This window comes from Artemia franciscana, unplaced genomic scaffold (assembly GCF_032884065.1).
Source record: "Artemia franciscana unplaced genomic scaffold, ASM3288406v1 PGA_scaffold_50, whole genome shotgun sequence".
In the NCBI taxonomy this organism is placed as follows: Eukaryota; Metazoa; Arthropoda; class Branchiopoda; order Anostraca; family Artemiidae; genus Artemia; species Artemia franciscana.
In genome coordinates this window covers 565-26,248 of record NW_027062691.1, presented here as the reverse complement: position 1 = coordinate 26,248, position 25,684 = coordinate 565, and the positions used below count along the sequence as shown (strand labels likewise).

General features: G+C 34.6%; 1 long non-coding RNA gene across 1 annotated transcript in view; it reads left to right on the top strand.

Moving 5' to 3' along the window:
- The window catches only part of LOC136041943 (uncharacterized), a 29,251-nt gene extending 4,731 nt beyond the window's left edge, over positions 1-24,520 (top strand). The window contains exon 2 of the long non-coding RNA XR_010621134.1: positions 24,286-24,520. This is a non-coding gene — a long non-coding RNA (uncharacterized LOC136041943). The remainder of the gene's footprint in view (positions 1-24,285) is intronic.
- The last annotated feature ends 1,164 nt before the right edge of the window (positions 24,521-25,684 follow it).

The window sequence follows — 25,684 nt, the reverse complement described above, 5'->3', positions numbered from 1 at the left end:
TCTCTAAGTACGAAACAATCAGATAACTAATCGCCTCGCGGGTGATATGCTATTGAATATTTTAAACCCAACAAGGAACCAAATAATTGCACATGAAACGACAACAGTAGCTTGTTGTCATTTCCTAGGTTAATTGAAATTCATTTGTTTAGCCTGAAACTTTGTGAAATTTTTAATTTCCCAATGGTTTCTTGGGATTTCTGGCAAAAATAGGACGTTTATTAAGAATTAGATACATTTGTGAAGCCTTTTTTGGGGGATTTACAGCATGCAATTATCCGGTCAAGTCACTGCCCAATTATTAATACGTTTTCTGTCCAACTTTTTACCCTCTTTGAAGTAATTAGCAATTGTACTGTTGTTGTTTTTTTGTAAAGAGAGTTTGCTTTCCACGGCAAAATAGAATTATCCTTGATACTAGGGCGTTTATCCCCCCTTTTCAGGATAAAGTACAGCTTTTATGGATCAATTTTGGAAACTATTATTTTTCATTAAAATCTACGTTTTTGCATTAGGAGAACTACCCCCTGCAACACCCATATCGCACTGTTAACCCTAAAATTTCCCTTTCAGTGGGATATAATAGATTAATCACTGATTCTAAATCGCTATGAACACAACCTGAGCCTAAAACGTACTTTTGAGGCTCCAGTCTTCTTCCCCCCATCCGCTACAATACTACAAATTAAAGTTAATCTGTATTTTCCGATATACGTGCTTTTTGCATTACTAAATAAAAAATTACTACTTTATATCTGCTGTTTCGAGGTTCCCCCCCCCCCCGAAAAAAAATTTCTTGCGTACGTGCCTGCTATATATATATATATATATATATATATATATATATATATATATATATATATATATATATATATATATATATATATATATCCTCCCCATATTCCCCATGAATCCCCATATTTCTTCATGAAATCCTCCCACACCAACCGCGGATGACCAGCTTTCTGTTTAGCCCTAGACGGCCAGCCAAAAAGGACTGTATTTGGTAATAATTCATCCTTTTTCCACAAAGCGTGCCCTAGCCATCTTAACCTTTCTCTCATTACAGCCATAGAAAGCAGGATGCTATCTCAAATTTTGGATTGAAACATTCTGATAAAAAAAATTCTAGCTGTTAATTCCTTCCATATTTTTTTTTTGCATAGGCTACGATTCCAACTCAAACATAGGCTACTCTTGTAGCATACTTATATTTGAAGAAAGATCTGTTTTCACTTAAGTTGTGATCCTTTTTAAGATCATGAGGGATCCCAACGTGCGACAAATATTTTCGGGAAATCGAATTACAAGCTAGAAAAAAAATTTTCTTAGAAAAACAAGTTAGAAAAACAGTCCCCTCCCTCCAAAAATTTCTCCAACACAAAGACGTTTAAAGTATAAAACGTGTGAGATCCAACGTTTAATGTATAAAAAATTTTATGGTCAGGGGAAGTGGGATACGTGAGAGGATGTTTCTATGGGTGAATTTACCACAGGGAAGAGCATTTTCATGAAGAGTTGCTGGATTTTACAGCATTATTTAAAAAAAAAAACATTTTTGTTTACTTTTTAAGTAACCAAAAAAAATCGGAGGGAATCTTCCACGCTCATTTTTCTCCCAAAGTCAACGGATAAAAATTTTGAGATAGCCATTTTGTTCCGCATAGTCGAAAACCATAATAACTATGTCTTTGGGGATGACTTACCATATCTACGTCTTTGGGGAGGGGCTGCAAGTTACAAACTTTGACCAATGTTTACATACAGTAATGGTTATTGGGAAGTGTACCGACATTTTCAGGGGAATTTTTTTGGTTTGGGTGTGGGGTTCAGGGGAGGGGGCTATATAGGAGGATCTTTCCTTGGAGGAATATTTCATTGGGGAAGAGAAATTCAATGGAAATGGCGCATTGTTTTCTAGCATTACTATTAAAAAAAAACAGCAATGAAAATATAAACATGAAAATTTTTTTTCAATTGAAAGTAAGGAGAAGCATTAAAACTTAAAACGAACAGAGATTATTACGCATATTAGGGGTTCTAAAAATACTTTACCACAAAGAGCGAGGTATTTAGGAGGAGATAAATACTTCGCTCTTTATGCTAAATTATTTTTAGTAATTTCAACTATTTATTCTACGGCCTTTCTGATTCAGGGGTTATTCTTAAAGAATTGGGACAAAACTTAAGATTTAGTGTGAAGAGCGAGGTATTAACGAGGGGACAAATCCCCTCATATATATAATCAAAAATATAAGAATATAAAAGTTTGTTACGTAAGTTAATTTTTAAGTTACGTATATGTTTTACAAATAAAAACGTTCGTTAAAAATTAAAAGTTCTAGTTGCCTTTTTAAGTAACCGAAAAATTGGAGGGCAACTAGGCCTCCTTCCCCACCCCTCATTTCTCAAAATCGTCTGATCAAAACTAAGAGAAAGCCATTTAGCAAAAAAAAAAAATAATATGCAAATTATATTTTAATAATTTATGTATGGAGAGCCAAATTCAGACATGCATCAATTCAAAACTTTCAGAAATTAAATAAAAAAAAATAAGTTTTTTGAAATGAAAGTAAGGAGCGACATTAAAACTTAAAACGAACAGAAATTACTCCGTATATGAAAGGGACTTTTCCTCCTCAACGCCCCGCTCTTTACGCTAAGGTTTCTTACTGTTTTAAAAAGTAGAGTTAAGAGAAAGGGTCAAACTTCAGCGTAAAGAGCGAGGCATTGAGGAGAAAAAGCCCTTTCATATGCGGAGTAATTTCTGTTCGTTTTAAGTTTTAATGTCGCTCCTTACTTACCGTTACAATAAACTTTTTTTTTAATTTAATATTCAATGAGATCCCAGTGGTCGATTCTTCTCGGCGAGTTTATTTATATTTGGTTATATTGATGTTAATGATATCGAAGATCACCCCTTTTCACAATGTCAAGTCTATTGCGATCTTTTGATAACATTTGAGAAACACGACTAAATGCCGCTTCAACAAGATAAGACGTAGGAAAAGCAATAACGTAGAACTGCGCTTTATCCCAGAGCAAAGGGTACTTTGTAGCAATGTCGGTTGTTTTCCATATATTGTACTTTTCACCTTTGAATTTTGCATGCATTATTTCATCACTTTGTATTTCGTTGAGGGGCTCATGCAAAGATATGTCTATAAGGAGCAGCATTAAAACCTCGTTATACCTCACTCTTTCCGCTAAAGTATTTTTAGTAATTTCAACTATTTATTCTACGGCCTTTGTGTTTCAGAGGTCATTCTTAAGGAATTGGGACACAATCTAAGCTTTAGTGTAAAGAGCGAGGTATCGACGAGTGTTGAACCCCCTCATATACGCAATTAAAACATACGAATATAGAAGTTTGTTACGTAAGTTAATTCGTAAGTTACGTATATTTTTTTACCAATGAAAACGTTTGTAAAAAATTAAAAGTTCTAGTTACTTTTTTGAGTAGTCAAAAACTTGGAGGGCAACTAGGCCTTCTCCTTCGCTTCTTTTTTCTCAAAATCTTCCGATTAATTGCAATTAATTAATATGCAAATTTCGTTTTAATTATTTATGTGCGGAGAGCCAAGATCAAAAAATGCATTAATTCAAAAACGTCCAGAAATTAAATACAAAAAAACAAGTTTTTGTAACGGTAAGTAAGGATCGACATTAAAACTTAAAACGAACAGAAATTACTCCGTATGTGAAAGGGACTTTTCCTCCTCAACGCCCCGCTCTTTACGCTAAGGTTTCTTACTGTTTTAAAAAGTAGAGTTAAGAGAAAGGGTCAAACTTCAGCGTAAAGAGCGAGGCATTGAGGAGAAAAAGCCCTTTCATATGCGGAGTAATTTCGGTTCGTTTTAAGTTTTAATGTCGCTCCTTACTTACCGTTACAATCAACTTTTTTTTAATTTAATATTCAATGAGATCCCAGTGGTCGATTCTTCTCGGCGAGTTTATTTATATTTGGTTCTATTGATGTTAATGATAGTCGAAGATCACCCCTTTTCACAATGTCAAGTCTATTGCGATCTTTCGATAACATTTGAGAAACACGACTAAATGCCGCTTCAACAAGATAAGACATAGGAAAAGCAAAGGGTACTTTGTAGCAATGTCGGTTGTTTTCCATATATTGTACTTTTCATCTTTGAATTTTGCATGCATTATTTCATCACTTTGTATTTCGTTGAGGGGCTCATGCAAAGATATGTCTATTTCGGCAACATTAACTTCGAAAGGAATTGAAACCTAAATCGGTATATCCATCCCGAGTAGGTCACTAAACCGAGTTTGCATATCCTCATGTATATTTTCCAAATATTCACAATATAATGCAGATCTTCATCTTGCAAATCAATGCTAGCACAGGCCAAACAAGGAAACTGTTCAAAAAATTGGATGGCACCTAGGCCCCCTCCAACGCTCATTTTTTCCCCAAAGTCAACGGATCAAAATTTTGAGATAGCCAATTCGATCAGCATAGTCGAAAACCTTAATAAATATGTCTTTGGGATGACTTACTCCCCCTCAGTCCCCAGGAGAGGGGCTGCAAGTTACAAACTTTGACCAGTGTTTATACACAGTAATGGTTATTGGGAAGTGTACAGTTTTTCAGGGGGACTATTTTGGGTTGGGGGGAGGTCGAGGGGAGGGGGATATGCGAGAGGATCTTTCTTTGGAGGAATATGTCACAGGGGAAGAGAAATTCAATGAAGGGGGCGCAGGATTTTCTAGTATTATTATAAAAAATCAATGAAAAAATAAATATGAAGAAGTTTTTTCAACTGAAAGTAAGGGATAGCATTAAAACTTAAAACGAACAGAGATTATTACATATATGAGGGGTTCATCTCCTCCTAGATACCTCGCTCTTTACGCTAAAGTATTTTTAGTAATTTCAACTTTATTTTACGGCCTTTCTGATTCAGGGGTCATTCTTAAAGAGTTGGGACAAAATTTAAGCTTTAGTGTAAAGAGTGAGGTATTAACGAAGGGATAAACCCCCTCATATACGGAATAAAAATATAAGAATATAAAAGTTCATTATGCAAGTTAATTCTTAAGTTACGTATATTTTTTACTAATAAAAATGTTCGATAAAAATTAAAAGTTCTAGTTGCCAAAAAATTGGAGGGTAATTAGGCCTCCTCCCCCACCCCTTATTTCTCAAAATTGTCTGATCAAAACTAAGAGAAAGCCATTTAGCCAAAAAAAGAATTAATATACAAATTTCATTTTCATAATTTATGTGCGGAGAGCCAAAATCAAACATGCATTAATTCAAAAATGTTCAGAAATTAAATATAAAAAACTAGTTTGTTCCCTTCTCAACGCCCCGCTCTTTACGCTAAAGTTTTTTACTGTTTAATAAAGCAGAATTGAGAGAAAGAGTCAAACTTTAGCGTAAAGAGCGGGGCGTTGAGAAGGGAACAGCCCCTGTTATTCACGGACTAATTTCTGCTCGTTTTAACTTTTAATGTGGCTCCTTACTTTCAGTTACTAAAAAATAGTTTTTTTTTAATTTAATTAACTTGCAATTCAAATCAAAATATGGCTCATTCTTTTTTATATTTTTTTGGCAGGCCACACGACTCTACACAACTGCTCATTTATTTCATTTAACTGCATAATTACACCATGTGCATCTTTTTCATTGTCCTCTAACGCTTTCAACTTATTTTTTACATGCGATTCCAAGAGCTCTCTTTTAAATGCCTCAATATCTTATCTGTTAAATAATTTATAATTCGTTTTTCTAAACCTACTTTTCTAAACCCCACATTGTAGAAATTTCTTACTCGTGGGACGCGGTCCTGAAACTGCCCAACCTTCAGCTGAAGCTTAATAGCTCTACGATCAGATCTAACTAAAGCTAATGTTCCCATATTAATTGATTCAGGTACAAATAGCGTTTTAATTAGCGCATAATCTACAACACTAGGAGTTGGTCCCGAAAGGCAAGTAATCATCAGATCATGTTCCCCACAAAGCGCCAGGAGCTTTCTTCGCCATATATTTATTTTTGTTTTTTCATCCTTGTTACTTCGTGGTATTCTACAACAAATTGGGACAAAATCACCTAAATCTGGGATCAACACATCTAAGATCTCAGCCTCCATACCGGTATTCGCATTAAAATCCCCCATCAACACGCACTCCAGATCTCTCGAACTTTCTTGTATTAACGATAATTTTTCTTCAATAATTTCCCTAGTATTTTCTCGACTGTACGAACTATTCCGTGCACGTAAATTAATTGCTTTGGGAGTAAACCCAAAATTAATTGCTTCCCATATTCAAAACAATTACGCAGTCAAAGCGTTTTCAGATCTACTATTAATTCTCTTACAACTTTCAATAGCAGGTGCTTTGACCAAACCCGAAATGCCACCCTAATATTTATTATTTCTTGATACATTACGCACAAACTTTATTCGTTATCTTTCCGGTCTTGTCGGTTTAAAACCATAACCTGTCATCGGATCTCAAAATGCAATTTAGAAGTCTATTAAAAGTTTAAAAAAAAACTTGGGTTGGTTTATTTTAACTTTAATACCATTTAAGGCTTGCTGGGGGGAGGGGTTGCAAAAAGAAACCTTAAAAAACAAATGTATTTTTAATACGTCTCTTGTGTTGGAGAAATTTTTTTGGGGGAGCAGGAAGGTCTAATCCCTTCATCCTCCTTTATGGGTTCAGTATATGAAAGGGGCTGTCTCCTCATCAACGCCCCCACTCCTTACGCTAAAATTTATCTCTTTGTCACAGTTGTACTTTTTAAAACAATAGAAAACTTTAGCATAAAGAGCGGGGCGTTGAGGAGGGGACAGCCCCTTTTATATACGGAGTCATTTCTATCCGTTTTAAGTTTTAATGCCGCTCCTTACTTTCACGGAAACAAACTTTTTTTATTTAATTTCTGAACGCATTTGAATTAATGTAGATTTTGATTTTGGCTCATCGTAACTGAATAATTAAAACGAAATTTGCATATTATTTTTGTATGGCTAAATTGTGTTTTCAAACTTTTGATCGGACAATTTTGATCAATAAGGGGCGGGGGAGGTGGCCTAATTTCCCTCGAATTTTTTGGTTACTTAAAAAGTAACCAAAAATGTTTTTTTTTCAAATAAAGCTGGAAAATCCAGCATCCCCTTTTTGGAAATGCGCTTCCCCGTGATAAATCCACCCCTTGGAAGGATCCTCCCACGTATCCCCCTCCACCCGACCATAAAATGTTTTATACATAAAATGTTGGATTTCACACGTTTTATGCTTTAAACATCTTTTTGTGTTGGATAAACATTTTTTGGAGGGAGAGGGAGGGGACCTAGTCCTGGTTCCTGGGTTCGGTCTTGCTATCATTGATAACCTATATTTTTATGGCACTTTGTATTAACCAAGTGACATATAGCAATAGCAAATTCTGTCGGTCTGTCGCGGTTTTGCTACTTTAGGCACTTCCAGGTAAGTTAGGACGATGAAATTTGGCAGACGTATCAGAGACCAGACCAGATTAAATTAGAAATAGTCGTTTTCCCAATTTGACCATCTGGGGGGGGGAGTGGGGGCCGGTTAATTCGTAAAAAATAGAAAAAATGAAGTATTTTTAACTTACGAACGTGTGATGGGATCTTAATGAAATTTGATGTTTGGAAGGATATTGTGTCTCAGAGCTCTTATTTTAAATCCTGACCAGATCCGGTGAAGTTGGGAGGAGTTGGAGGGGGGAACCTAAAATCTGGGAACACGCTTAGTGTGGAGGGTTCGGGATGAAACTTGGTGGGAAAAATAAGCAGAACTCCAAGATACGTTATTGACATAACCGGCACAGATCTGCTCTGTTTGGGTGAGTTGGGAGGGACGGTTAATTCTAAAAAAAAATAGAAAAAATGAGGTATTTTTTACTTACGAAGGAGTGATCGGATCTTAATGAAATTTGAAGTTTAGAAGGATATCGTGTCTCAGAGCTCTTATTTTAAATCCCGACTGGATCCGGTGACATTGGGGGGAATTGAGGGGGGAACTTAAAATCTTGCAAAACGCTTAGTGTGGAGGGATTGGGGTGAAACTTGGTGGGAAAAATAAGCACAAGTCCTAGAAACATGATTGACATAACCTAAATGGGCCCACTCTCTTTCGGGGAGCTGCGGGGGGAGGGGAGGGTTAATTCTGAAAAATTAGAAAAATGAATTATTTTTAACTTACGAAGGAGTGATCGGATCTTAATGAAATTTTATATTTGGAAGGATATCATGTCTCAGAGATCTTATTTCACATTCTGACCGGATCCGGGGAAGGGGAAGTTGGGGGGCGGAACCTAAAATCTTTGAAAATGCTTAGAGTGGAGGGATCAGGATGAAACTTGGTGGGAAAAATAAGCACAAGTATTAAATACGGGATTGATATAACTGGGACGGATCTGCTCTCTTTGAGGGAGTTGGGGGGGGGGGAGATTTAATTCTAAAATATTAGAAAAAATGAGGTATTTTTAACTTACGAAAGAGTGATCGTATCTTAATGAAATTTCATATTTAGAAGGACCTTGAAACTCAAATTCTCTTATTTTATATCCCGACCGGATCCAGTGTCATTGGGGGGGCGGGGCGGAAATCTTGGAAAACGGTTAAAGCGGAGAGATCAGGATAAAACTTGGTGGAAAGAATATGCACAAGTTATAGATACGAGATTGACATAATTGGTACGGATACGTTCTCTTTGGGGGAGCTGGGGATTATTAATTTGGAAAAATTAGAAAAATTGAGGTATTTTTAACTGGATCTTAGTGAAATTTGATATTTAGAAGGAACTCATGTCCTAGAGCTCTTATTTCAAATCCTGACCAAATCTGTTGATATTAAGGGGAGACCGGAATTCTTGGAAAACGCTTATAAATGTCGTAGATACGTGACTGACGTGACCGGACTGGATCCACTCTCTTTGGGGGAGTTAGGTGGTGGGGTTCAGTGCTTTGGCGAGTTTGGTGCTTCTGGACATGCTAGGACGATGAAAATTGGTAGGCGCGTCAGGGAACAGTACAAATTGATTTGATTTCCTTGATTCCCCGATTCGGCCATATGGAGGCTGAAGGGAGGGGAAAAATTAGAAAAATTGAGGTATTTTTAACGTACGAGTAGGTGATAGGATCTTAATGAATTTTGATATTTAGGACCTCGTGACTCAGAGCTCTTATTTTAAATCCCAACCGGCATTAAGCCCCTGATTTTCCTTTTAAAACAATCTATTGATTCTTAGACTTTTGCTAGAGCTCATGCCATATGAGCTCTTGGCTCTTCCGACCTTGTCACAAGTGCCATATGAGCTCTTAGCTCTTGTTTTCATGTGTATCCCAAAATGACCAGTAAATTCAAGAAAAAATTTCAAGAGAATTCAAGAGATCCAATGAATTAAAATCGAATAGTTGCTGACGTCAAATTATGGCTAATCAAACAGTTCGTGGTAACGAACTGTAGTAAGGAGTGACCCGGGTCAATAGTAGCCGAAACTAAAAAACTGAATTTTTATAACAATAGTTACATCAAAAGAATTGCATTTTAATGCTGATTTTAAATACATAAGTTTTATCAAGTTTAGACTTACCCATCAAAAGTTACGAGTTTGAGAAAATTTATAAAAATTTTGTTTATCCAAGCAGCCTATTATGCGCCCCCCCGCCCCCAAAAAAATTTCCTGAATCCACTATTTTTTCTCTAAAAATCCAATTTAAAATAACATATTTCTCAAATTTATCCAAAAATAATTAACCTTTTAAAAATTAATATGTATTGAGACAAAGAGCTGATGCATTGAGCAGTTTGAACGGTTTGTATTAAATAATGTATTAAATATAACCGGTTGTATTAAAATAAAGGCCAAACTCCTTACCACTTTAGACCATTTCCACTACCTAGGCCTATGTATGACGCATAATTGTCAAGATTCCCTTTTAATTGCAGGTATTTCTTTGTTCGCAAGTTTATCAAAGCACCTATTATGTGCCCCATCCCCCCAAAGAAAATCCTGGATCCACTATTTTCGCTCTGAAAATCCAATTTGAAATAACAAATTTCAAAACATTAAAATGTCTAATAACGAGACAAAGGGCCTGAGTCATAGATCTCAGCAAAGAATGTCTAAACGGGTTTTTTGGAAGTGACCGAGAAATAGCAAGGCTCTGACTTAGATACTGTATTATTGCGTAATATCTTTGTCAATAGGAGAAACTATATGACGAGTATTAGCTGAACTGATAGCTTTTGCTAAATTCAAAAATATGTAGCGCTGTATAAGCAAAACTATTCAAATTAATGACCTACTTGTTCAAAAAACAGAGACAATTCTAACAGTAGAAAAATCAAATTTCTAGGTGGTATAATAAAGTAGTTATAGTAGATTGAATGTCAAAAAGTGTGAAGAGTGAACAAAGTGACCGAGTACCGGTCGTCTTACCCTATCTTGGAAAGGGTTTAGATTAGGAAAATGAAACTTTCAGGGATGGGTCTACAGGCTAAAGTATGTCCAGGGAAGGTATTTTGAAGTACTTACCTCCACTCCTTCTCCCTCTAGAGGGCCTTGACCTTTGATGACCTTTGAAAATAGGCTATATGTGTTATAAAATTGAAACCTTCCAAAATAGATCTTCTGCTTAATTGAAATGCAACAAAATTTTTTTCAGCTTCATATCTTTGCTCAATCCCATTTTTATAAGGGTTTAAAGATATACAAATACATTTCCTAAATTTTGAAAAAAAACATTGATATGGCTCAAAATTCTACTCAATAAACAGGAATTGCATTTTCAGAACTAAAGGCAGAGAAAAAGCAACTAGTAACTGAAAATTAACAACAGAAAAAACAGACTAAAGTATGTCCCAGGAAGATATTTTGAATATGTGTGTTATAAATGTGAAACCTTGCAAAATAGATCTTCTGCTTGAATGAAGTACAATGAAATTGTTATCAGCTTCACAACTTTTCTCAGTTCCATTTTATAAGGTTTTAAAGATATGCAAATATATTTCCTAAATTTTGAAAAAAAAACATTGATTATGGCTCAAAATTCTACTCAAGTAACAGGAATTGCAGTAAAATTCTAGTTAATTGACTTCTTTCTATCTCAGAAAGGGTTTAGGTTAGGAAAATGAAACTTTCAGGGATGAATCTACAGATTAAAGTATGTCCCAGGAAGGTATTTGAAGCAACTACCTCCACTCCTCCCTCTAAAGGGCCCTGACCTTTGGTGACCTTTTAAATACATGTGTTATAAAAGTGAAACCTTGCAAAATAGATCTTCTGCTTAATTAAAGTACAACTAAATTGTTTTCAGCTTCATAACTTTGCTCAATTCAGTTTTATAAGGTCTTAAAGATATGCAAATACATATCCCAAATTTCAAAAAAAAAAACAACATTGATATGGTTCAGAATTCTACTCAAAAAACAAGAATTGCATTTTCAGAACTAAAGGCAGAGTAAAAGCAACTAGTAACTGAAAATTAAGGTAAAATGTTGTTTTGTCAAAATTTCAATAGGTATAGACCTGTCATGTAGGCAAATTTCAGGGCCCTCTAGAGGGAGAAGGAGTAGAGGTGGGTACTTTAAAATAGCTTCCCAACACATACTTTAGCCTGTAGACCCATCCCTGAAAGCTTCACTTTCCTAACCTAAGCCCTTTCTGAGACAGCAAGAAGTCAATTAACTAGAATTTTACTGTTGTTGGGCTAGTGAATTGAAACTTTCAGGGATGTGTCTACAGGCTAAAGTATATCCTGAGAAGTTATTTTGAGGTCCCTAACAATACCCCTTCCCCCTCCTCTATATAACACAGCTTTTTGTGCATTACAGCTTATGTTTTGGTCAAATTTGATCCTATATTACTATTATAAGTGTAACTCCATGCTTACCTTTGAAAAATTCAACTTTTCACTGTTTTTTAAGCTACTATATTCCATAATTAGTTCACCAGCATTGAAATACAATTATTACCTTGTATGGTATAGTTCAAAATGGAATGTAGGCATTTAAATGAACTGCTGTTTAAAATGTCTTATCTTTAAATGGCTTTACAAAGGGTTAATAGAGGCATGACATTGAAATTTTAAGGGGCTTCTCACTCAAAATTATGATTTGTTGCTATAATTGGGTAAGGCTTATGTTATATGTGTGTCAATAACATCTATTTTGTAAATCATAACAGCATAGAAAAAGTCAATTTTTTCAAGAAGGCCCAATAATGATTCTTAGAAACCTGAAGAGAGGCAAAACATAAATTTAGTGGGAAAAATAAGCACAAGTCCTAAATACATGATTGACATAACCATAACAGATATGCTCTCTTTGGGGGGGGGCATAAGACATAAGACTCATGGCACAATGTATAACACAATTATGTACCACACTTATTTGATGTAGGTGCAGCAGAAAACCATACAGTCTATTTCTGCTTGGAAATTGAAAGAAGAACTGGGAGACTAAGAAAAACAAGTGTCCGCCCTCTGGATATCCCTTTTCCAAGTGAATTTGGTTATTTCTTTCAGTACCCACACCTTAACCTCCTTAAAAAGAAAGATAGGAAGCATGATTTTGAAGATATTTGATCTAATGGATTTAAAATAAGAGCTCCAAAGCAGAAGATCCTTCTAAATATCAAAGTTCATTAAGATCTGATCACGCATTTGTAAGTTACAAATACATCTTTCTATTTTTTTTTAATGAACCTCCCCCAAAAAAAATTCCCCCAAAGAGAGCATATCTGTTACGGTTATGTCAATCATGTATTTAGGACTTGTACTTATTTTTCCCACTAAATTTCTGTTTTGCCTCTCTTCAGGTTTCTAAGAATCATTATTGGGCCTTCTTGAAGAAATTGACTTTTTCTATGCTGTTATGATTTACAAAATAGATGTTACTGACACACATATAACACAAGCCTTACCCAATTGCAGCAACAAATCATAATTTTGAGTGAGAAGCCCCTTAAAATGTCTTACCTGTATTACCACTGTGTAAAGCCATTTAAAGATAAGACGTTTCAAACAAGGGGTTCATTTAAATGCTTACATTCCATTTAGAACTATACCATAAAAGGTAGCTTAAAAAACAGTGAAAAGATGAATTTTTCAAATGTAAGTAAGGATTTACACTTTCAATAGTAATATAGGATCAAATTTGACCAAAATATAAGCTGTAATACACAAAAAGCTACATTATATAGAAGTGGGGGTAAGGGGTATAGTTAGGGACCTCAAAATAACTTCTCAGGATATACTTTAGCCTGTAGACATATCCTTGAAAGTTTCAATTCACTAGCCCAACAGCTTTCCAAGATAGCAAGAAGTCAATGGACTAGAATTTTACCAGTAAAATTCTAATTAATTGACTTCTTCCTATCTCAGAATGGGTTTTGTTTAGGAAAATGAAACTTTCAGGGATGAATCTACAGACAAAAGTATGTCATGGGAAGGTTTTTTGAAGCAACTACCTCCACTCCTTCTCCCTCTGGAGGGCCCTGACCTTTGATGACCTTTAAAAATATGTGTGTTATAAAATGGAAACCTTGCAAAATAGATCTTCTGCTTAATTGAAGTACAACAAAATTGTTTTCAGCTTCATAACTTTGCTCAATTCTATTTTATAAGGTTTTAAAGATGTACAAATACATTTCCTAAATTTTGAAAAAAAAAAACAAAACACATTGATATGGCTCAAAATTCTACTCAAATAACAGGAATTGCATTTTTAGAACTAAAGGCAGAGAAAAAGCAACTAGTAACTAAAAATTAAGGTAAAATGTTGTTTTGTCAAAATTTCAATAGGTATAGACCTGTCATGCAGGCAAATTTCAGGGCCCTCTAGAGGGAGAAGGAGTGGAGGTGAGTACTTTAAAATACCTTCTCGGGAGCTCAAAATTCTACTCCAATAACAGGAATTGCATTTTTCAGAAATAAAGGCAGAGAAAAAGCAACTAGTGACTGAAAATTAAGGTAAAATGTTGTTCTATCAAAATTTCAATAGGTATAGACCTGTCATGTAGGCAAATTTCAGGGCCCTCTAGAGGGAGAAGGAGTGGAGGTGGGTACTTTAAAATACCTCCCTGGGACATACTTTAGCCTGTAGGCCCATCCCTGAAAGTTGCATTTTCCTAACCTAAGCCCTTTCCGAGATAGCAGGAAGTCAATTAACTAGAATTTTACCCTAATGGAACCCAAAAATATAACAGTGCAAATTATTCTAATCAAAAGTTTTCAAACAAGTTTCTAAAAAATACTGTAGCCTATATTGCCACATGCCTAGGCTATATAACGCAGGTAAAATTCTAGTTTACCTACTTATTGCTATTTTGGAAAGGGGTTAGGTTAAGAAAGTGAAACTTTCAAGGATGGATCTACAGACATTTGTCTTGGAAAGGTATTTTGAAGTACATCATTCTGCTTCTTTTCCCTCTAGAGTACAGTAAAAGTAAAACCCTGCAGAATATACCTTCTGCTTTGATAAAGTACAAGAAAAGAGTTTTCAGCTTCACAACTTTGCTCAGTTCCAATTTATGAGGTTTCAAACATCTGTAAATACATTTCTTAAACTGAAAAAAACAAAAACAATTGCAACTGCTTATAATTCTACTCAAGTAAAAGAAATTGCATTTTCAAGGTTGAAACCAGAGAAGAAAAGCCTGAAACTGAAAAATAAGCTAAAATGATGTTTTGTCTAAATTCCTATGTCTTATCTTTCTGGTAGACGAATTTCTAAGACTCAAAAACTAGATAAGAGTTAACTTACAAGCTTGACCATTCCTCCCCAGAGTATGCATTTGGACCTAGATCCATTGCTGAAAATTTCATTTTCCTAACCTAACCCCTGTCAAAGATAGTAAAAGTAGCTAAACTACAATTCTACCTTTTCTTCAAAACAAAATTTTGTTATTGAGATAAAAAAAAACAACAATTACCATTTCTACAAATACCAATTTTTTCTCACTATGCAGTTATTTAGAAACAGGCTTTAAACTTTTAGTTCCCATGAGCTGTTTTGAGCCTTTTAAGGGCTCATCCTGTACTTTACTGCACAAGCAATAATTAAATTATAAAAGTGCATAAAAAAGGTATCAAATAATATAGCAACTTTCCTACTTATGTAATTGTGTTGTTAACTTACAAATTTCAAAGGACTGTATTAATGAATTCATATAAACTACTATAAAAAATCTATAGTATAATGATTTAAAAATAAATACCATACTATATTTACAGAAGAGTTGGCTTCTATACCATTTGACTCACTATTCAAATATGTTTCTAAATAAAATGGATACTGCTGTGACAGTTGAATCTTGGCAACCCTAAATGATACTAATCCTAGTAAAGATACAAATATTGGTAATTCTGTCTAACATTTTCATCTTAATAAGTAAGTAGTAATATTTTTAATTAACATAATATCAAGATAGCTTTAGAAGCAGAATTTGATAATGTATCTTAATGTACAATTATTTTGTGCTAGAAAAGAACTTTGCCCCACCCCTCAAATTTTCAAATATATACCCTGAAATGTCTATGCAAACCTTTATCCAGAGGGATAAGGGGTTTAAACCTACAGTTGCAAAATTGCTGTTAAATATAATCCTAGTTAGTAAATCTGGTAAAATAAGGTACTTCTTATGAATTATAGGGTAAAATTTGTTTAGTTTATCTTTAACCTTGTACAGACTATAATTCCAGTAATATCCCAACATTTCAATACTTTATGATAATTTATTGTCTTTATATGCTTTTTTAAGTATGACAGCCTTTTAGCCCCCTGACACACTTGGTGTGTTTTTTTTCAAGTATTTCTTAAAGGTGTATAGGATAGGATTGTGAAGTCATAAAAAGAAAACTAAATTAGAAGTCATAATTGATTTGTTTTTTTCTTCCTAACATTTCAATTCTTTATGATAATTTATTGTCTTTATATGCTTTTTTTAAGTCTGACAGCCTTTTAGGCCCATGACACACTTGGTGGTTTTTTTTTTCAAGTATTTCTTAAAGGTGTATAGGATAGGATAGGGCTATCATAAAAAGAAAACTAAATTAGAAGTCATAATTGATTTGTTTTTTTCTTCCTAGGAAGGGAGAAGATGATAGTGAAAAATGCTAGATAATTTGATTAGGGAGTGTCCAGTAATTCAAAGAAGTTTGAAGCATCAGGGGATTGGGTCCAAATTAGCCCCTGCCTTTGACCCTATGCAAATCAAAGCTAATTTATAACAGATAGTTAAAATGGGTGTTAATCTAATTCATGTGCCCTAAATTAAATATTATTTTTACAATACTTGAATTAATTGAACTTAAAGCATCGTATGTGCCATTAGGGACATGTCCCTGTTTCAGCATTCTCTCAGTGACTGTCAGTTGGTTCATCATTGTTGTGTATCTCTGAGTCAATGGCTATCTGAATTCCACATTTAATCCAAGGCCAAGGGACCCTTACTCTAGTCTATGAGTCATGTGTGTAAAAATGTTCTCTCCAAAATTGATTGAACCATTTTTGAAACTATTTAAGGCTTCAGATTTCATAACTTTTTCTGGGAGTGATTTCCTGTCAACAACTGCTCAACCACTCCAAAATTTGGCCCTTGATCTATTTGCTGTTATGGGTTTTAATAAAAAAAAATTTATGTCCTCTTGTGGTGTATGTTTTTGAAGGGTGAAAATACTTCTGGAAAGACAATTTCTCCAGGTTGTGCTTTATTTGTCTAGCTATATCTAGTCTCCTCTCATTTGTATATATTTCAGGGTGGGTTTGTTCAGTTTGGATAGTCATTCTTCATAGCTTTAGTCTTTCCAACCCAGAAGAAGTTTGGTGGCATGTCTTTTGACCATTTCCATGGCAGCTAAGTCTGTTTTATAGTGGGGTCGCCAGGTAACATTCCCCTACTCTATTGTTGTTCTGACAATCCTTTGAAGAGTTTTACAAAAGCATGGTTGTCCAAGTGCTTGAAACTTTTTCTGATGAGCCTGATGAGCTTTGATGCTTTGGAAATAGTTTTCTGGATGTGCCCATAAAATGGGCACACCTGGCTTCACCCTTACAATTTGGCTTCATCCTTCCAACTTCTTATGAGTTGACAACTCAGATAGGTCCTACTGTGCACCAACCAACATCTTAAGCCAAAAGCAATCTCCCAGAAGGTATTCATGGAAGGCCAGACAAAACAGAAGCTGTGCCAGAAATCATACTATGACAAAAAAATGAAAGTACTGCCAAAAATACCCATGGGAGACAAAGTCTAAATGCAAGAAAGAAAAGACAGTAACTGGACCAAGGCAGAAATCATCTCTTACAAGTAGAACCTAGGAACATACATGGTCAGGACAGTGACAGGGTCCCTACTGAGAAGAAACCGCCTTCCACATCTCCCAACCCTCCACAAAAGAACCAAGGCCCCACCCTGACTCAACCTTACCAGAAATATCATCTACCTTTCCCCACCCAAATGCCAAGGAAGAGCAACAAACTGACTATCAAGATTGCAGCAAAAGATTGGACAAAGAATCCACACTGCCAGGGGCTAGCTCTACATCCCAGTTGTGCTTTCCAGCTGGAGCCATGATGCTGTTAAGTAAATGAAGCACAGCTTATATATTTCAATGCTATTCCTATGCTACATTTTTGTGTATCAAGTCATGAGTCATGTGAAATCGCTTCTAAATTAGAGAGTTTTGAAATTTTATAGGTCTTTTTATTGCTGAATTTAATAAAGCTAAAGCCAAATATTTAAAACAAAACAGAAATTTCCTGAAAGATTAAAAAAATTAAAAAAAAAAAAAAATGGTTCTAAACACACTGTACTTTCATAATTGAAGAAAAATTCTCTAACTTTTGGATGGAAAATCCAAGTGTCATAAAATTAGTCAATGATTGCTATTTCAAACGTCTTTTTTTTAAGTATAGAAACAGGAAAGTATCATATATCCTTGATGATAGCACCAATAGGTTTTTTTTATGGCACTTGGTATCTACCAAGTCTTTTGGTCCTGGTTTTGCTAGTTTAGGCACTTCCATGTAAGCTAGGACGATGAATTTGGCAGGCGTAACAGAAACCAGACCAGATTAAGTTAGAAAATGTCGTTTCCCCAATTCAACCGTCTGAGGAGGAGTGGGGGGACAGTTAAATTGGAAAAATTAGAAAAATGAGGTATGCTTAACTTAGAAATGGGTGGTTGAATCTTAATAGAATTTGATATTTATAAGGATATCATGTCTCAGGTCTCTTATTTTAAATCCCGACCGGATCCAGTGACATTGGGGGGAGCTGGGGGTGGCGACCTAAAACCTTGGAAAATACTTAGAGTGGAGAGATTGGGATGAAACTTGGTTGAAAAAATAAGCAGAAGTCCTAGATGTGTGATTCATATAACCGTAACGGATCCACTCTATTTAGGGGAGATGGGGAGGGGGGGGGTTAATTCTGATAAAATAGAAAAATGAGGTATTTTTAACTTATGAAGGCGTGATTGAATCTTAATGAAATTCCATATTAAGAAGGACCTCGTAACTAAGATCTCTTATTTTAAATCCCGACCGGATCCAGCGTCATTGGGGGGGGGGGGCAAATCTTGGAAAACACTTAAATTGGAGAGATCAGGATGAAACTTGGTGGGAAGAATAAAAACAAGTGCAAGATACGTGACTGACATAACTGGACCGGATCCGCTCTCTTTAGAGGAGTTGGGGGGGGGAGTAATTCAGAAAAATTAGAAACAGGAGGTATTTGTAACTTACGAACGGGTAATCAGATCTTAATGAAATTTGATATTTAGAAGGATCTTGTGCTTTAGAGCTCTCATTTGAAATCCCGACCAGATCCGGGACATTGTGGGGAGTTGAAGGGGGAAACCAGAATTCTTGGAAAACGTGAAGATTAAGGTAACTTTATCTTATGAATTGGTGATCAGATCTTAATGAAACTTGATATATAGAAGGATCTTCCAGTTTCAAAAATTGTAGGGAGGTATATGGACTAACAACAAGTCCTTTCACCCACTGAAAGCGCTATTCTCCTCCAGTCTGCAAACAATGAATATATGCAATTATGAACAATAATACACTTTTATTGATTGTGGGAAGTGCGTTGTGGGATTCTTATGTCTCAGATGCTCCATTTTTAATTCGAATTGGATCTGAGGACATAGGGGGCTGGAGGGGGAAACAGAAATCATGGAAAGCAGAAATCTTGGAAATGCTTAGAGTGGAGAGATCGCGATGAATCTTGATGGGAAGAATAAGCACAAGTTATAGATACGTGATTGACATATTTGGAACGGATCCGTTCTCTTTGGGGGAGCTGGGTGTGTGTGTGTGTGTTCATTGGGAAAAAATAGAAAAATTGAGGTATTTATAACTTAAGAATGGGTGATCAGATCTTAATGAGATTTGATATTTAGAAGGAACTAATGTCCTAGAGCTCTTGTTTCAAATCCTGACCACATCTATTGACGTTAAAGAGAGTTGGAGGGGGAAACCGGAAAGCTTAGAAAACGCTAAGAGTGGAGAAATTGGGATGAAACTTGGTGGGTAGAATAAGCAAATGTCGTAGATACATGATTGATGTAACCGTACTGGATCTGCTCTGTTTGGGGAGTTAGGGGGCGGGGTTCAGTGCTTTGGTGACTTTGGTGCTTCTGGACGTGCTAGGACGATGAAAATTGGTAGGTGTGTCAGGGAGCATCTGGGGGGCTGAAAAGAGAGAAAAAACTAGAAAAATGAGGTATTCATAACTTACGAGTGGGTGATCGGATTTCATTTTGATATTTAGAAGGACATCATGACTCAGAGATCTTATTTTAAATCCCGACCGGCATTAAGCCTCTGATTTTCCTTTTAAATAAATCTATTGATTCTTAGAATTTTGCTAGAGCTCATGCCATATGAGCTCTTGGCTCTTCCGGCCTTGTCACAAGTGCCATATGAGTTTTGAGCTCTTGTTCACTTAAATTAATGGTGTGGATAAACTATTGACAAACAGTAGAAGCTATTTCTTGATCTTATGCTTGTTCTATTCCTCCATTCTGATGTATGGGGCCACATAGCCATTCAAGACACTGCCAGTCAGTTTTAAGTATAAGTTTATAGCCTAGTGGTTTCAAGTTACCCTCTACAACATTAAAAAGTGGTTGGATTTTCTTCAAGTAATTACTAGCTTTTCAAATATGAGAAAGGCATGGTAGTTTGATGTCCCTAATTAATAAATAAATGAAAAGGGTATGCTTTAGCCTGTAGAAGTACTAGTCTTGGCTCTACATGGTATGTAATTCAACATCCAAAATTGAGTGATTAAACATTTTCCTGTTTTTACTTGCATCCCTATCTTGTCATAGCTTCATTTAAAGAATCTCATGTAGTAGCTCAGAACCTGGCCTTTAATTTAAGCTATAGTGGGACTCTCTATAAGGTATAGTTAGGCAACAATACCTTCTTTGCAGTCAAATCTTTGCAGATTTGACTGCAAAGAAGCAACATTGATAAAATAAAAAACAGAAAATATGGGAAATATATGATTTAGACTATATATTTGCACATTTGGGGTGGGAGACAAAGTGAAGTGGTTTTAGAAATTATAGAACTATTTGGAACTATCAGTTAGAATTGAATGACTACAACAGTTTTTTTTTCGTTTACGCTTAAACTAAGTTAGCCTTGCATTCAAGTCCAGTTAAATGCAATAGTTCTGCTTCTGCTTCACAACACTTGTCTTAGATTGAAGATATCCATGCTAAAGCCAGTCCTATGATTTAAGTTAAGTAGAAAATACTGTTTCCTCAAAAGAGATACTGTTTCCCCAAAAGAGGTTTTTTGAGAAAAGCAAAGAACAACATTATACCAAAGGTGGCCAACAATAAATTCAAATAATTTTTCAGTGAAGGACCACAATGATTCACTATCAATAAACTTTTGAAACCAAGAACAGGGTGAACGCAAGAACAAATTACAATGAATAACCCAGTCCAATTCAAAATGGGTAGAACTACCACAAACAGGAGCAGGGTAATGCTCCCTTTCCTTCTAAAGGGTAGAACATAATTTGCACTTTGCTGAAAACTGTCTTTCTTGCTATATATGTAGTTAAGTGCTCACAGATTAACTTATTGCTGGGTTTATCCATGCGTTAAATATTTTAGTAGTTATATTTTATATTTTAGGAAAAAAACTGCTTAGAAGTTTCATCCTGTTGGAAATTTTTCCAATGGAAATAATGCTTAAACAAGAGCACAAAGTACTATTACTGCTAATATTTGTATCTTTATTAATTTAATGTTTTTGTGTTTTTTTTAGACATAATATCATTGTATTGACCTTTTCTGTCATTAATGCTTAGAAACTGCTGTATACCCAGATATTTTCTTAGGGCTGGTGGCACCTGGGGAATATTAATTTAAAAAAAGTTTTATTTTAATGGAATTAAAGAGTAAAACTAAAAATAAATAAGAGTTAGGCTATTGCTGTACAGTCATTATCTCATGTATCTGTAAAACTGGTTCAAATAAAATTGCTTGTCGCGCCTTTCTTTCGATACAGAATTTTGTAAAACTGACACTAATATACTGAAAACCCAAATAAAAATAACAGAAGAGGAATAGGAGTACACAAGACCCTAGGTAGCCTGCACAAAATAAAAAGACTAATTTATAAGGCTCTCAATAGTATCTTGCACTGTACAGTTTATTTCCCAAAAAACTTAAGCAAGCTCAGTTTTGTACAAACTGCTAGCTTTTCAGAATTCTGCAAATATAGGGAAATATCACAAGTCAGTTTATTTGACTGGTTTTGTAGAATTGTGTTACATAAACTCTAAGGCAATAATCATTGTTTGTTTTAGTCTAAACACTGCTTTTCACTTCCATCAGAAAAAAATCTTTCTTTTTTAAATTAATGTCGGTTAGAATCAACTAGTTTGTGGTAACAAGACCACCAAGAAAACACTCTTCATAGGTAACAAACCAGGTTCCTGAATCAATTCTGCATGCCATTGTCTATTGTCTGTTACAAAAACAGCATATTCAAAACCATCAGAACCAGAAGAATATTTACGCCATTTTTGAATCCTTTGATTAAGAGACAGGGCTAACACTCTTTTTATTGCTCTTTTTCTTGCCTTTTTTTGGTGATTTTTTGAAACTTTTATTGGGGAATCTTTTTAGGATCACAATAATACTGCAAACATCAATGGAAAAAAAAGTATAAACTCTTTATTCAGCATAAATTTAGTGACAATATTCGAGTTTTGAGAAGACGTTCTCTAAACGTCTGAAAAATCATGATCTCAAGGACCATAGTTTTGCTCGTTCACTATTTAAATCGACTTTTCGAAAATATAACAACTAATGCGATTGCACAACTGAAATACTCAGACAACAACCATTGGAACATTAAACTACCAAAATCTTATTTATGGTTAATTTTACCTACTCAATTTCTGAATTGAGTAGAAGAAAAACTTGAAAAATGACAGAATTATGGGATTAAATACTGTCAAAATATCTACCATGGTCTACATAAAACTCAGTATTTGTAGTAGTTTGATCATTGCTTTTAACTGTAAAACAATTAAGTTTGCCAACCGATTTCTAATAAATAATGACTGTAAAATTTTCTAACAAATCAAGATTAAAATAACTTTTTTTTATATAGTTTACATAGAATGTTTAGTTGGAGTTAATCTAAATTTTCCTCAACCCAAAATAAGTTTTTGCTCATTAGAACCTGAAGTCGTTCGGGTACATTTATATTGTATATTTCTGTGTCCAAACGCCAGTTGAGCCAAATGGTGGAAAAACGAGGAAAACTGATAAAACATTTTCAATGACTATTCCATTTTCTGAAGGCAAGTCATTGAAGTATGAGAATCGTTCCATGTTTGTGTAATCCAAAATGGCTTCAGAACTATTCTAGTAAATGGTGTGTGTGATAGAGTCCTTAATGTCTCCTCCTTTCTGGAGCCAGCATACTATTGAACAAGGTCTATTATGTGAAATATTTGGTATCTAGGGGATACTTTTCAAGAATGTTAAAGATGTTTCTATAGAAAGGCCTTAATTCCTTAGGAATCATCAAAATTGTACAAATCCCAGTTTATCTTAGAACCAGATCATGTGGAGGTTAAAAAAACAGCAAATTTAGTTGAATTCGACTTTTTCCCTTTACAAAATCAGAGCATATTTCATACTATATATCTGACTTTGTTCCATCCAAACTATCAAGCTAACTCTTCCTAAAGCATTTCACCTACGTATGCCTACTGTGGAGACATTTTCTGAACCCTCTTTTGCTCCACTGCTGAATGACAGTATTTGTACCACCATCGATGACATGCCTAAACCTCTCGTATCCTAAAGAGAACTGCCTCAAATTTTTTGTATAGAGATAGAGATTCAAAACTAGGTCTCTTTTTGTACTTTTTTTTTTAGAATAAAGCAGTCACATTTTCAATTTGTTGATTTTTTTCAAGAGTTTAGTGATTCTTATTTTGACCTGGAGTTTGACCTCTAAATGTTTTATCTGGCAGCCCCCTCTATGAAGCTACTTAAACCTTTGGAAATGATATTGACAAATGTTTAAATGCACAAAAAAACCATTAAAACTAGTAGTATTGATACACTTTTAAAAAGGTATTTATAATTTTGTTAACAAAAAATACAACTTATCAGAGCTAAAAAACTGTAGACTTCAATTCACTCTATTGAAATTTAATCTGGAAATCTGGAAATATATCGAGAACGACTGAGGGTATTAAGTGGAAATTTTTGGGATTACTATTATTAAGTTTTTTTTTTAGCTCAGTTAGAGGAGGTATAATATAAAGATTGAACAATACTTTTTGTGTCAGAATTAAAAAAATTTGGAAAAGTTTTTTCAACATAAAAATAGCAAGCTAAATTATATATTCTTATAGAAAAAAAACTAAAGAGCTATAAAATATATTTTTTTCCACGAAAACAATATGTCATTAAAAACAAACAGGAATTGATTTAAAAAACTTTTTCCACGAAACAAGGGTTTCAAAGAAGAGTAAAGAGCTCCATTAAGCCAAAAATCTGTAAGAGCCATAGATATTTGAATCGTTTTTGGATGTCCTATGGTCCCCTTTGATGTCTTTTATAGATGCCCTTTCTTTATTAAGATAGATTTAAAATTATTCTTAAGTTGTCAGCCATTATTGACTTGATGTTGCCTCTACTTTTTGCTAATATGGTCTATATTATCTTATCATGTCTTGGGTAGCGTTTTATGTATCATTAAACCCTCTGTATTTCAGAAATGATGGATCCTTTGCAAATTAAGACTGATGAAGCCTTGGAACTTCCAAATACTATCAATTCATCCAATGATTTGGACCTGAATTTGAGCAATTCTTGCAGCTCGCCCCAGCTTCTGGTCGGCTCTTTTACACTAAAGGAAGAAGGTATGCTTTCAAAAAGAAAAAGTGCAAAAGCCTCTTTTTGATTATTTTACGCATCTGTCTTTTTTGTATAAATTGAAGTGTAAACATAGATTTTGACACTGTTCGTCTTAGTCTATATGAATCTCGATGGGATTATTCTTTTCATTGGCGGGAGTAGCTGCCTAATTTTTGCGGATAAAAAATAATTTGTACTTTTATTTGTACTTTTTTTGACAAAAGAAGAACATAAAGAAATAATTACGCTCGAGAGAGAAGATTAAACACAATTATGTTGATTGATTCAATTAAATTCAGTAATAGATAGCTGATTATTATGAGATTCCTTGTCTAAAAACTATAATGTTGAATGTAAATGCGAAAAATTTCAGTCCTTTCGAAAATTCCTCCATTTCAGGGTTTTGATACAACATTCCTGCTAACGTACATATAATTTTTCTTTGCCAATATGATTTTTCCAAACGTATTGAGAATTAAAAAGATTTAAAACTAAAGGAAAAACGCTTCTTGTTATCCTAACTTATGTGGCATTTGAAATAACTTGTCATTAAATAAAAAAACAAGTTTTTTTTTAACTAAAAGTAAGGGGCAACATTACAACTTAAAACGAACAGAAATTACTCCGTATATGAAAGGGATTGTCCCTTCCGCAACGCCTCGCTCTTTACGCTAAAGTTTGACTCTGTCACAACTCTACTTTTTAAAACAATAAAAAAATTTTAGCGTAAAGAGTAAGGCGTTGCGGAGGGTGCAACCCCTTTCATATACGGAGTAATTTCTGTTCGTGTTAAGTTTTAATGTCGCTTCTTACTTTCAATTAAAAAAGCTTGTTTTTTTTGTAATTTCTGAATGTTTTTGAATTAATACATGTTTTGATTTTGGGTCACCGCACATGAATGATTAAAACGAAATTTGTATATATTTTTTTTTGCCAAATGGCTTTCTCTTAGTTTTGACTGGATGATTTTGATAAAAAAAAGGGGCGGAGGAAGAAGCTTAGTTGTCCTCCACTTTTTGGCTACTTAAAAATGCAACTAGATTTTTCATTTTTTGTAAAAAACGTTTTTGTTAGTAATAAACATACGTACCTTACGAATTAACTTACGTAACGAACTTCTATATTTGTGTATTTTTATTACGTATATGAGGGGGTTTGCACCCTCGTCAATACCTCGCTCTTTACACTAAAGCTAGAATTTTATCCCGAGTCTTTAAGAATGACCCCTGAATCACAAAGGCCGTAGAATAAATAGTT